This window comes from Paramormyrops kingsleyae, unplaced genomic scaffold (assembly GCF_048594095.1).
Source record: "Paramormyrops kingsleyae isolate MSU_618 unplaced genomic scaffold, PKINGS_0.4 ups249, whole genome shotgun sequence".
Classification (NCBI taxonomy): domain Eukaryota; kingdom Metazoa; phylum Chordata; class Actinopteri; order Osteoglossiformes; family Mormyridae; genus Paramormyrops; species Paramormyrops kingsleyae.
In genome coordinates this window covers 16,958-28,360 of record NW_027326187.1, presented here as the reverse complement: position 1 = coordinate 28,360, position 11,403 = coordinate 16,958, and the positions used below count along the sequence as shown (strand labels likewise).

At 42.1% G+C, this 11,403-nt stretch overlaps 1 pseudogene; it reads left to right on the top strand.

The window, feature by feature from the left end:
• Nucleotides 1-1,554: 1,554 nt before the first annotated feature.
• LOC140587457 (globoside alpha-1,3-N-acetylgalactosaminyltransferase 1-like) lies at nt 1,555-6,116 on the top strand (annotated as a pseudogene).
• The last annotated feature ends 5,287 nt before the right edge of the window (nt 6,117-11,403 follow it).

The window sequence follows — 11,403 nt, the reverse complement described above, 5'->3', positions numbered from 1 at the left end:
CCCTTGAGAGGATTAGATGCTGTACTGCAGAAAACAGGTTCCACAAGGAGGCGTAGACACCATTCACATGTGAAGAAGTAGAGAGACCAGGTAGTGGGGCTGAGATACAAAAACAGAACAAAATGAACCTAAATGAAACTCCACACAGCAGCGGCAAAACTCTGAATAGCCAAGGTCACATACACAGGAATCTTCTGGAAAACTAAACCATCCAGCCAGAGAGGCAGCCGCCTGAACCGGAACCACAACTCTGACCTGAATGGTGAAATTTTCACACAGAGACTCAATTTAAATAGTGACTCAGTTTAAATAAAACCTAGAAATCTCTTCTTCCACTTTACACAGACCGGTCAAACAGTGCTACCAACAAACACACACCATAGACTAATGTTAAACAAATTAAACAAAACACTTTATATTTAAATACACAGAAAACACTGTAAATTTCCTGAGATTCATTGATTGAACAATGATTACAGTAAAGAACATGCCATGTAATTTTTATATTTAAATACACAGAAAACACTGTAAATTTCCTGAGATTCATTGATTGAACAATGATTACAGTAAAGAACATGCCATGTAATTTTTGACCTTTAGTCTGCTTGTTTAGTCTAAGTACAAGTTATCTTGGTTTACTCATACGGCCCTAGTCAAAATCCATTACCTTAGCTTGCTCTTCTGTCCTTTAGGAGGAAAGAACTTCCCAGAACGAAGAGTTGGAATCTTGTATATCCTGGCGGGTAGGTTTCTCACTCCTTTTAAGTTATCACTCTCTACAAGTGGCATCAGTCAACAATGGGTTAAAATTCTTTAATTTTTCAGTAACATGAGTAGGGATGGGTACCGAAACCCGGTACTAAACAGGCCCCGGGGCAAAATTTTTAAAAACCGGCGTATCGATAAGCTCTGACGTTAACGGTATTGCTTTCGGTACTAGAGAAATTAATAAATTAGATTTTTTTGTTTGTATATAAACATAATCTCTCTGTTTATCTAATCAGCTCCATTACTGATTAAAACGTTAATCTAGAACGCTCTCTCGTGTGCACGATGGATGGGGAAACTCGTCGCTGCCTGATCTGCGGGCACATGCGCAAAGCTCTGTTCTGCTTATGGCTGTGTGACATCCGCTGGACTCGGCCCGACTGGCGAGAGTATGGGCACAAGTTTAATATATTGTAAAATATAAAAGCAGACGTACACAATCACATGATACTTAATATCTGTTAGTAGACATTGAAATATATGACAAGAACAGCCTGCTTACAGGGAGATACGCAGCCTTTTATTTTATGTGATATTGTAAAACACTTAAATAAATGCACACAAACTCGTTGTGGACTGAAAAGTCGTTAGAAAGAAAACTAACAAAAACTATTGTGTACATTTTTATTTTATCATAATGATTTTAGTAATATTATAACTCCTATGCAAGAGGAGTATTTGTCAGCTTACTGTGTCGACGGTATTGCATGAAAAGTTTGTTCCTGCGTTCACAAACAGGACAGAGTTCTCAATGCATTGCTAGACAGATCTGCAGTACCGTAAAATATGCGCATGCGCACGCAGATCGGGCAGGGACGGCCGCAACTAGTGATGATGATGGAGAGGTAAGAGATCAAAAGTGTGGTTTCCCTTCACTAGAATCAATGTGGATAGCGCGTGTTGCCAAAAGTGCAACAGGTGTTTTGCATGTAAAGGTATTAAAGGCTTTACAATAAAATTATTTTTGTATGTTTTGCATTTCCATTATCAGAAATGCTTAAAACATTGCTGTATTTTTTGTGTAATTTTATTTTGCATTTCACATTTAATTTATTAAATAATAATGCAAATTTGTTGAATAATAAGTGATTTGTTAAATAAATATATTAATTATTTTGTTAATTTGATTTATTCTTCAAAACGTACCGATAATACCGTTAAACTACCGGACCAATAAGGAGCACTAGAAAGAGTAGTAGTACCGTTAAAATCTTAACGATACCCATCCCTAAACATGAGTCTGTAACGCATACCAAGTGCCTTGCGCTGACAGATAATAAATTTTCTCTTCTTCAGGTTACTTTACAAACAACCCAGTGCGACAGCGGGGTAAGTAATTCTTGACAATTCTTCAGGAGAGTATTTGCGGTCAGGCACTAATGTTGAACGTGAAGGCCTGGCTCGCAGTCTCCACTTTAATCCATCCTCCACTTAATTCATCATGTGTTCTGTCGGGTTGAACTCCAACTAGATGTCAGGACAGCTGAGTTATTGAGTGCCTTCAAACGGCAACTGAAAACCTACCTCATAATACCTGGATTAGCACTTCTGGTACTATGCTGTCTTCTGTTTAAAAAAGAAAAACCTGTATTTTCAGGTATTAATAACAGAGTATTAGACAAATGGTATTCATAGCCTGAGTGTTATTGAACCAGCCTCAGAAAATGTTGACTAATGGAGTCTTGGAGTCTTATGCTCTGGCTAAGGGCGTCTGCTAAATGCTGTAAATGTAAATATTGACGTCAGGGCTCTCTGCAGGCCAGTCAAGTTCCTCAACACAAATTCATTCATCCATGTCTTTATAGACCTTGGTTTGTGCACTATTACAGTGTCATGTTGGAACAGGAAGAGGCCATCCCCAAACTGTTCTCACAAAGTTGGGAACATGAAACTGGCCATAATTTATGCTGAAGTCTTTGTATGATGAAGAATTAAGAGTTCCTTTCACTGGAATTAAGGGGCCAAGCCCAACCCCACACCATAATCCCCCCTCCTTCAATCTTTACACTTGGCACAATGCAGTCAGGCAAGTGCCGTTCTCCTGGCAACCGCCAAACCCAGACTCGTCCATTGGATTGCCAGACAGAGAAGCGTGGTTCGTCACTCCAGAGGACACGTCTCCACTGCTCTAGAGTCCAGTGGTGATGTGCCTTACACCACTGCAGGGGCCATTTACCATCACTCACGAGCATATCAGGATATGCAAATCTCATTGGCACTGCAACGTTTATTTCCCAAGCATTTATCTTTAATACAGTCAAGATATTTTGCATTGCATGTCTCCTAAATTTTATTCTGGTTCTCCTGGAGAAAGTTAGCTGGGGCCCTGCTTTAAGGCAACAGATGAATCGGTGCTTTACCAGAAAAGGCACGAAAAAACACTTTACATTGATATCGATAAATTATCTTTTTATTACCGATGTATCATCACATTTCGTGTATTACCATTGTATAAGTGTGGTGGGTCAAAATTTTTGACAAAGTATTGTGCAAAACAGCACAACCCTTAACTTGATAAAAGGAACTTCAGTGAACAAAACAACTAAGCTCATAGAAATCAAAATATTTTGCATCGCCTTTTACTTAGTACTTCAATTTAATTAGAAATATTTGTCCCTAGAGGCAAATCAAGGCAATCGAGTTGAACAACATAAAATAATATAAACAACAAATTGTTTGCTCCCCCAAACCACAGGTGTCCACTTGAGCAGCGCCTCCTCTAACAGTTACTTGTTCCCTGATTGGACAGTTATGGACTATGATGCATTTTTAAATGCACATAATAAGAATGCGCTCTTGTGTGCTCTTGTGCCTTCTCAACCCAAAGATGATTCTCACATGTTCCCTTTAGACAAAATAAATCATGTGGAACTGTCGAATGTTCTTTCCCACTACGACTATGTTCTGGCTTTCATTGGTGTGTTTGTGTTGAACGTGTAATGTATATCATTACAGCAATGTAAAGCTGGATAGCCTAATCATCTCCTGATCCAATCACTACATTCATTTAATTATATTTCTGTAATGACTATGTCAGTAAAGGATGCATTAGCCCACTAGATTAATACATATTAAACAGGGCTACATTTCATTGAAATATTAAATGGAAACTGTTTAGCACATGACTGTCTGTCCGTCTACAGTTCACTTCTCTAAAAATGTTGGTTAGCAGCCACCACTGGGTGTCATATATTTGTGTCACTGCTTCTTCTCACCTACAAATGAAAAGTATTCACATGCAAAAATATCATAGACATACATACAAGTCATACAACTATATAGTTGTACATATAGTCATACAACTGAAAATGTATTTCCATTTCCAGTCAAACATTAATTAAACATTAACAAACTAGTAACTCCATATTAAGAGTGGTATGCTTTGATGCATGTTGCATTTAACATGATTATCATAAGTTATTGGTAGGTTTTTTGCCAATTTCAGTTATTTCAGGGAACCTAAATATGAGCTGATTCAAGCCGAGGCTGGGAAGGAGAACAAGCACAGCATGACGGGCCTGCAGGGAGCCCTGCCTCCCAGCACCTGGGCCTGAGGGGCAGGCGACTCTTAAAGGAGCCCATGCAAACATCAGCCGCTCCCAACTGCCATCAATCTTATAGCTGGGACTGAAATGGGGCATTATATTTTATATATAAATATTCATACATATATAAATATATATAAATATATATATATATACACACACACACACACAAGTATACAAAATATTGTATATGCAAAAGGTATTTTGTGTCATTGGCATAAGAAAAGTATTGGTATATTTTTGATGACATATTTTTTTATGTATTTCCGGGGGAGAAACAGAATCTTCCTGCTTTAGTTGGTCACATTAATGTTTTGATTGTGATCATGTGCAGCTCAAATGAGAGAAAAATGTAATTGTCTATGTTGTTGACGTATTGTGACCATATTAATGCAAACTGTTTTCCCAGGCTTTCTGAAAAAGTGAAAGAGAGTGTTTACCTAGACTATTTCATGGTGTATTCTTCCTCCAGCCAGTGGTTTGGTGTTAGCTGGGCCGGATTTCCCTGTGCTTTTCTTTGGGTTGGCTCAACCTCAGCTCAGCCAGAAGCTGGCAGGCCTCTCACTTTGCTCCTCTTCTGGCAGTGCTGTACCCCTCGCTTACATTCTCCTTCCCTCTTTGGCTGCTTCCCAGCCTTGCAGAGGAAGACTGTCCCACTCCCTCACTGGGAACTTTAAGCCTGCATGGTGCTAATTGCTCCCTACTGGTCTGACTGGAATCTCTGTGTCCTGTTACGTCACTTATTTTAGTATCCGTACAGTCACTGCAGTCTGAGCTGATACTATCAGCAATTCGACATAATACATTATTATATGGCAACTGTGGAGGAGTTCAGTAACAGAACCACTGACTGATCTTTCTTTATGTCTCGTGTTTCCAAGGCGCTCTGATGTTGTGGCTGTCACCCCCTGGCTGGCGCCGATCGTCTGGGAAGAAACCTTTGACCCTGTGCTGGTTGATGCCATATACAAGCCAAAGAATCTCACCATCGCAACCACTGTGTTTGCCGTCGGAAAGTGAGCATAACTTTAGCAAGCAAAAACCCTATTCATATTAATCACTACTTTCAGAGCACTAGTCTAAGCTGTGTCTGTGTCTGTCTGTCTCTGGAAGGTATCTCAGGTTTCTGCGTGATTTCTTGGAAACAGCAGAGAAGCACTTCATGGTTGATTTCAGAGTGCACTATCACATCTTCACTGACCAGCCACATGACGTGCCATCAGTGACTCTGGCTGCTGGAAGAGAAATCTTTGTCCATCAGGTGCCCAAGCTGAAGCGCTGGCAAGACATCTCTGCTTCAAGGATGCATCTGATCCAAACCCTCATTGAGAAGCGGATCAACCGAGAGGCAGATTACATCTACTGCCAGGATGTAGATGCAAAATTCCACTTTCGCTGGGTGCAGAGACACTGGATCAGCTGGTGGCCCAAATACACCCTTGGTTCTATGATCTGGACCGTGGTCAGTTCACTTACGAACGGCGTCCTGTGTCTAAGGCCTACATTCCCACGGGGGAGGGAGATTTCTATTATATTGGGGCCATGTTTGGGGGCACAGTTAAGGAAGTCTATAAAATGGTTAAAAAGTGTCATGAAAATCTAGAAGCAGACAAAGCAAATGGAATAGAGGCAGCCTGGCAAGAAGAGAGTCACCTAAACTGGTACCTGCTTTACAATAAACCCTCCAAGGTTCTGTCCCCAGAGTATCTGTGGGATGACCTAAGGGATCAGACCAACATCATGAAAGTCGTTCGCCTTTCACATATCCTGAAGAACTATGCAGAAATAAGAGAAAATGTGTAGTGCTTATGCTGGCGAGGACACGGCATAGGCTTAAATGAGGATTATATCTTCTTTGATGTTGACACTATTTGGGCATTAGTGCATTTTATAAGATATTATTATAAATTGTCTCAAGAAAGTTAGATAATTGATTATTTTTATCATTTTGCATAAGAATTAGACTGTACATGTTTCGGAATTTTTGTAATGATCTGTGGTTTCTGAAGTTTAAAATTAGAGGTGCAATGACTAATACAATGTATTTTTGTCTATTATCATAATTAGGGATGGGCATTCAAATAAATGTTCTTAATCTATAATTTTTTATATATTGTAGCCTGCGGATAGCTGGCGCTAAGCCAGAGTTTTATCTATGCATTGTTATGCAGAGTATCTTTGCACTCATTTGCACTTTCCGGAACGAAGAGCTATATTATATTGTAAAAAGAAAGGCGAGTAGCGAGTGTGCATGGAAGTAAGGTTTTCTGTAGATGAAGCATTTTTGGTAGTGACAACTGACGAGTGCATGTTAAATTGCTGTTGTGTTTTTTAAATAATAAAAAAAATGGCAGCAAAAGGCTTGTCCTCTCTTGGAACTTCCGCGCCACTCTGAGCAGTTGCAAGAATCATTTTTGATGGAAAATACAGAATATTCAAGAAAGCATGTTTTTCCATTATGAAATGTTTAATAATGAAAAAACAAATATTCCAGAAATCTTCTTAATTGCATTGTTTAAACAAAAAACAGCACGTATAGCCAGCCTATGGATTTTTATAAAAAAATATGAGCATGTTACATGCTTGGGAGTTAGGCGTGAACTTAGCCTAATTATGGTTAGTCCTTCTGAAAACACCCGCTCTGCAGGTACCTGTCATGCCCTGCCGGTAGGATCCTCCTGTGTGCCACGCCCCCTCGTTTCCCTCGTGCAAATCCTTTTGTTCCCAGCTGTTTTGTGTCAACAATCAGTGTTCCGTATATTCTTCTTCTGGCGGGGGGACCTACTCCTCACCGAGGAGGAGTACATATGGGCCGAGGCGACGAAGCAGCTTGAGCGCCGCCTCGCCCGCCTGGAGGAGGGCGTCCGAGACGAGGAGGACGCCTGTTACCCCCCGCAGTGCTTCGCTCCTCCGCCGACGCTGCCTGCGCCCCAGAGGGAGTCCTGCTCCCTGTCTGCCTCTTCTGTGTCTCGGTCCTGTTCCCTGTGTCCCGTTGACTTGTCTGGCTCTTGTCTTCCAGGTCCCGTGTCCCCGGTCCCATCTTCGCCCTCCTCTGGGGCGCGCTCGGTGTGCGCGCCTTTGGGGGGGTCTGTCTGTCATGCCCTGCCCTGCCCTGCCCGTAGGATCCTCCTGTGTGCCACGCCCCCTCGTTTCCCTCGTGCAAATCCTTTTCCCAGCTGTTTTGTGTCAACAATCAGTGTTGCGTATATTTAGTCTGCCCTAGTCCTGTCTCCCTCATCGGGTTTTGTCAATGCTCTTACGCTCGCGTCCACGTTGGCTCCTCTGTTTACCCTGATTACCCTGATTACCCTGTATTCGTCAAATAAACGCCCCTTGAGAGGGCTTAACCCCTGCAGCCTGCATTCATAGGTCGTAAATCCTGCCGCCGGCGTGACAGTACCGAAGCAGCGCGGATGCAGAGATGCTGACTCGGGGTGATGGTAGGTTGTGAGGAGGATTCATTAATCAGGGTCGGGTGCACGCTCTTCAAATAGTTCATCATCTGCAATGTTGTTGTGTTGTAGGTATAGAGAATGGGCAACGACGTCGCGGCGTGTTGCATTCTGGGATACGGCGGCCATTCTTTAGGGCCGACACAGCCCAACAGCGAAATCAGTAGCGGAGACTAGTTGACATCGACAGAGAGGAAAAGAAGAAATGGAGCGCGCGAAGATGAAGTGCAAGCTGCCTTATAGAGAGAAGCTGAATAAGGAAGCAAAGCAGCGGTACGCGGAGAAGATAAAGGACATTGACGGGCTTGATCCGTACGAACACAGACATTGGTCGGGAGACTTGGACGAGCTGCCGCAGCTAAGTTTTCCCGATATATTTTGTTTGTGGGGTGAGCGCCTACACATATGAACAGTTCAAGAATTATAAGTCGCTAGAGGCTCACGTACAGTTCGCCAATGGCTGGGTGCAAGACCTGAAGATTTTCAAAGTCAATGACCAGAAGACCGTCGTTCGCACAAAGGTAAGCAATCAGCTGATCGCCACACACAGACCTCCATGTGTCAAATTCGATGGCTACTTACATTTTTATTTTCTGTTTTATATTTATCCTGATGTTATTTTTATGTTTGTGATTTAGGTTTTGCACTCTCAACGCCTTAATGAAGCTTCGCTCAAGCCATGGGTGATCCTCTGCTCCAGTGGCAAAGTCCCTGCTGCACTTCTGTGACCCAGGGAGGGATGGGTGTGAACTGTCTGCACTGTCTGTGCATTGCACTATGCCATGTTAGGCTGCACAAATAAAAAAATTCAGAAGTGAAATACTTCTCCATCATTCACTACTGCATGACATCACTTCATAACCATTGTTTTTACATACCCCAGACTTAATCCCATCTCACACGTCATTTACATCACCATCAACCAAGGATGCCCATCCAACCTGCAACAATACCTTAGGGCAGAGCAGGTGTGGAGACTGTCTGCAGGACAACGACAGCACCATTTCATGAGCATTGTTTCTACATACCCCAGACTTAATCCCATCACACACGTCATTTACATCACCATCAACCAAGGATGCCACAATACTTATGTTACGTTATGTTGCAATGTTTCTACTTGTAAAATGGTGCCATTGTCGTCTTGCAAACATCCATGGTTCTACTTGCCCCAGACTTAATCTCATCATACCAATCATCAACCATGGATGCCCACCCCAATGTGATCTAGCAAAGGTTAATAGTTAATTTTGAACATATCTATTCACCATCATATGTAGGTGAGAAAAAAAAGTCAACATTCAGGTGGTTTGATGCAAAATGTCACTTTTTATTGTCCCAGAAATCCAAAACACTACACAAGGGTATGCAACACTGCAGTCCGGCGGTTGATGTTTCATCGCATAGCTGGTGCTTTCATGACAATACTGCTGCACATATTGGTCAAGGCACAGCATACAGAGACAATCTTATCAAGGAACACCAATCCCTCACCATCACAGAGGAGCAGCATGCTGACTGGAATGGTCCCTTTCAGTATTGTGTACTTTGTGCGTGCACATCCAATCACCCTCTCCACATGGACCCGGAGGTGAGCCATCTGCCGTGTCTCCTCCACATCTTTGGCATCGAGCTGGCAGTGTCCTCTTGCGAATGCAGGGAGTTTCACCTCTGCACACATTAGCCTGACACTCTCACTGATATCAAATACCCGATCCGCCAGCACCAAGTCTCCAGGCAGTAGCTTCTGGAGAAGGCCACTGTTCTCAGTCACAACTTTGTCACTGGCACGACCTCCGGCATCATCCACCTCTAATGTCTGTGCAGGTACATCTGTGGGTGCAGCTCCCTCCATGTCTGATGGCTGGCCAGCTACATCTGTGGGCGCAGCTCCCTCCATGTCTGATCTCTGGCCAGCTAGATCCGGAGGTGCTGCAGGTGCAGGGCTCCTTCTGACAGCTTGCGTCTCTTTCTCCTCCGGTTAAACCGCTCTGTGTGCGTTGCCTTTACTTTCGTGTGCCCGAGGTGTAACGACGATACCCAGTCAGGATGGTACTCCAGCATTTCATAGGCTGGTTTGCCTGGGAAAATAATCTCGTATTAGTTATGAAGCTATGCAGCCAGTTCCGTCAGCAGTGTAGCGACAGCCCTATGCTATGTATGCGCAGCTTGCAGTGATCACAAAACCGTAACATGAGTTTCGATTATAACCAACCTGAGTGAAAATGCCGTGAACACACAAACATATTCCGGGAAGTGTTATCGAAGGTGATATTTGTTCGCCGTACAGGCGCTACCCATGCCATGCGACCTCTCTTCGTTAACTCAGCCACTTGAGCGCCGTACTTTTGCTTCCACGTCGGAAAGCTAAAAAACCGCGCTCTATTTTCTATAAGCTTTCCTCGGCCGTCGTGAGTACGGTTGTGGCAGCTGATCACACAGCAAGTTAGCACCATTGTACTGTGATTTGCAGAAAGGTAACAGTGAAAATGCATGCTTACCTCCACTGCTGCGGGCACTCTTATAGCTTCTCTGCCCGAAAAACCCAGACGTCCCTGCGTCGTGACGTCACGATCCCATTCTCTATATACGGTTTTGCAATATTTGCAATTAACTTTGTTATTTTTTACAAAATGGTCCCACACCAAACTTAATAAATTAAATAAATTACATAAATTAATTGCGCCCTCATCTGATTGCTGTACATCACATAATTCCCATTGCATTGCTTCAGTGTAAGGTTGACACAAATGTTATCAATCAAATTCTACTTGATCAACAAAAATTCTTAACGATTAATTAATCGGTAATCGATTAATTATGCCCATCCGTAATCATGATACAGATGACCAGCTAAACTCTGAACCGGGGACAGCACACAGTGTAATGATGTTACATTATTCATTATTCTGTGTAAAACAAAAAGGCCCGATTTAATAAGAAATTAAAAACATATGATAGGCCAGGACTTTAAGACCTCTTCTAAGAATAGTTTCCACCCATCCTGTGTTTAACTGGATCATCTTGTATTGTAAAATAAAGTGCTGTGTACAATGACCATGATCTTCATTATTTTAATAGCTATGTCTTTAGCTCTGGTGCTAGTAGCTTTGAATATTGATTATGTTTAAATATCAGCCAAGACCGGCACACTGCACCAATACTGATATCTTGATTTTTAATGAATATTGGCCATTAAAAATATGTTAACCGTTATATAGTACATTGCTGTTTAAAATATGAAGGTGAAGCTTTACATATGCACATTTTTGCATAATGTGAGTGAATGCTTTTAAAGAGTCACAACAAACTGTAATATATTTTGCTTTTTACTTTGCTTTTCTTTTAGTTGTTTTAGTTGTCTTTAGTCTTCTTTTAGCTATCGGACCTTTGTCTACTACTTGGTCTTAGCTATATTCTGTCTATTTTATGCCTGACTTGCCTTTGTTTCTGTGTACAGCACTTTGTGTCAGCCATGGTTGTCTTAAAGTGCTTTTATAAATAAAGATGGTATGGTATGGTACAGAAATCACCAGAAACAAGGAAACTAGTACAAACTTTTGCGTTCATTAGGTTATCCCTACTGATTAGTGACACTCCTTGGGCAAGTAAGGCTTACTGACAAGTAAGTCACTGCC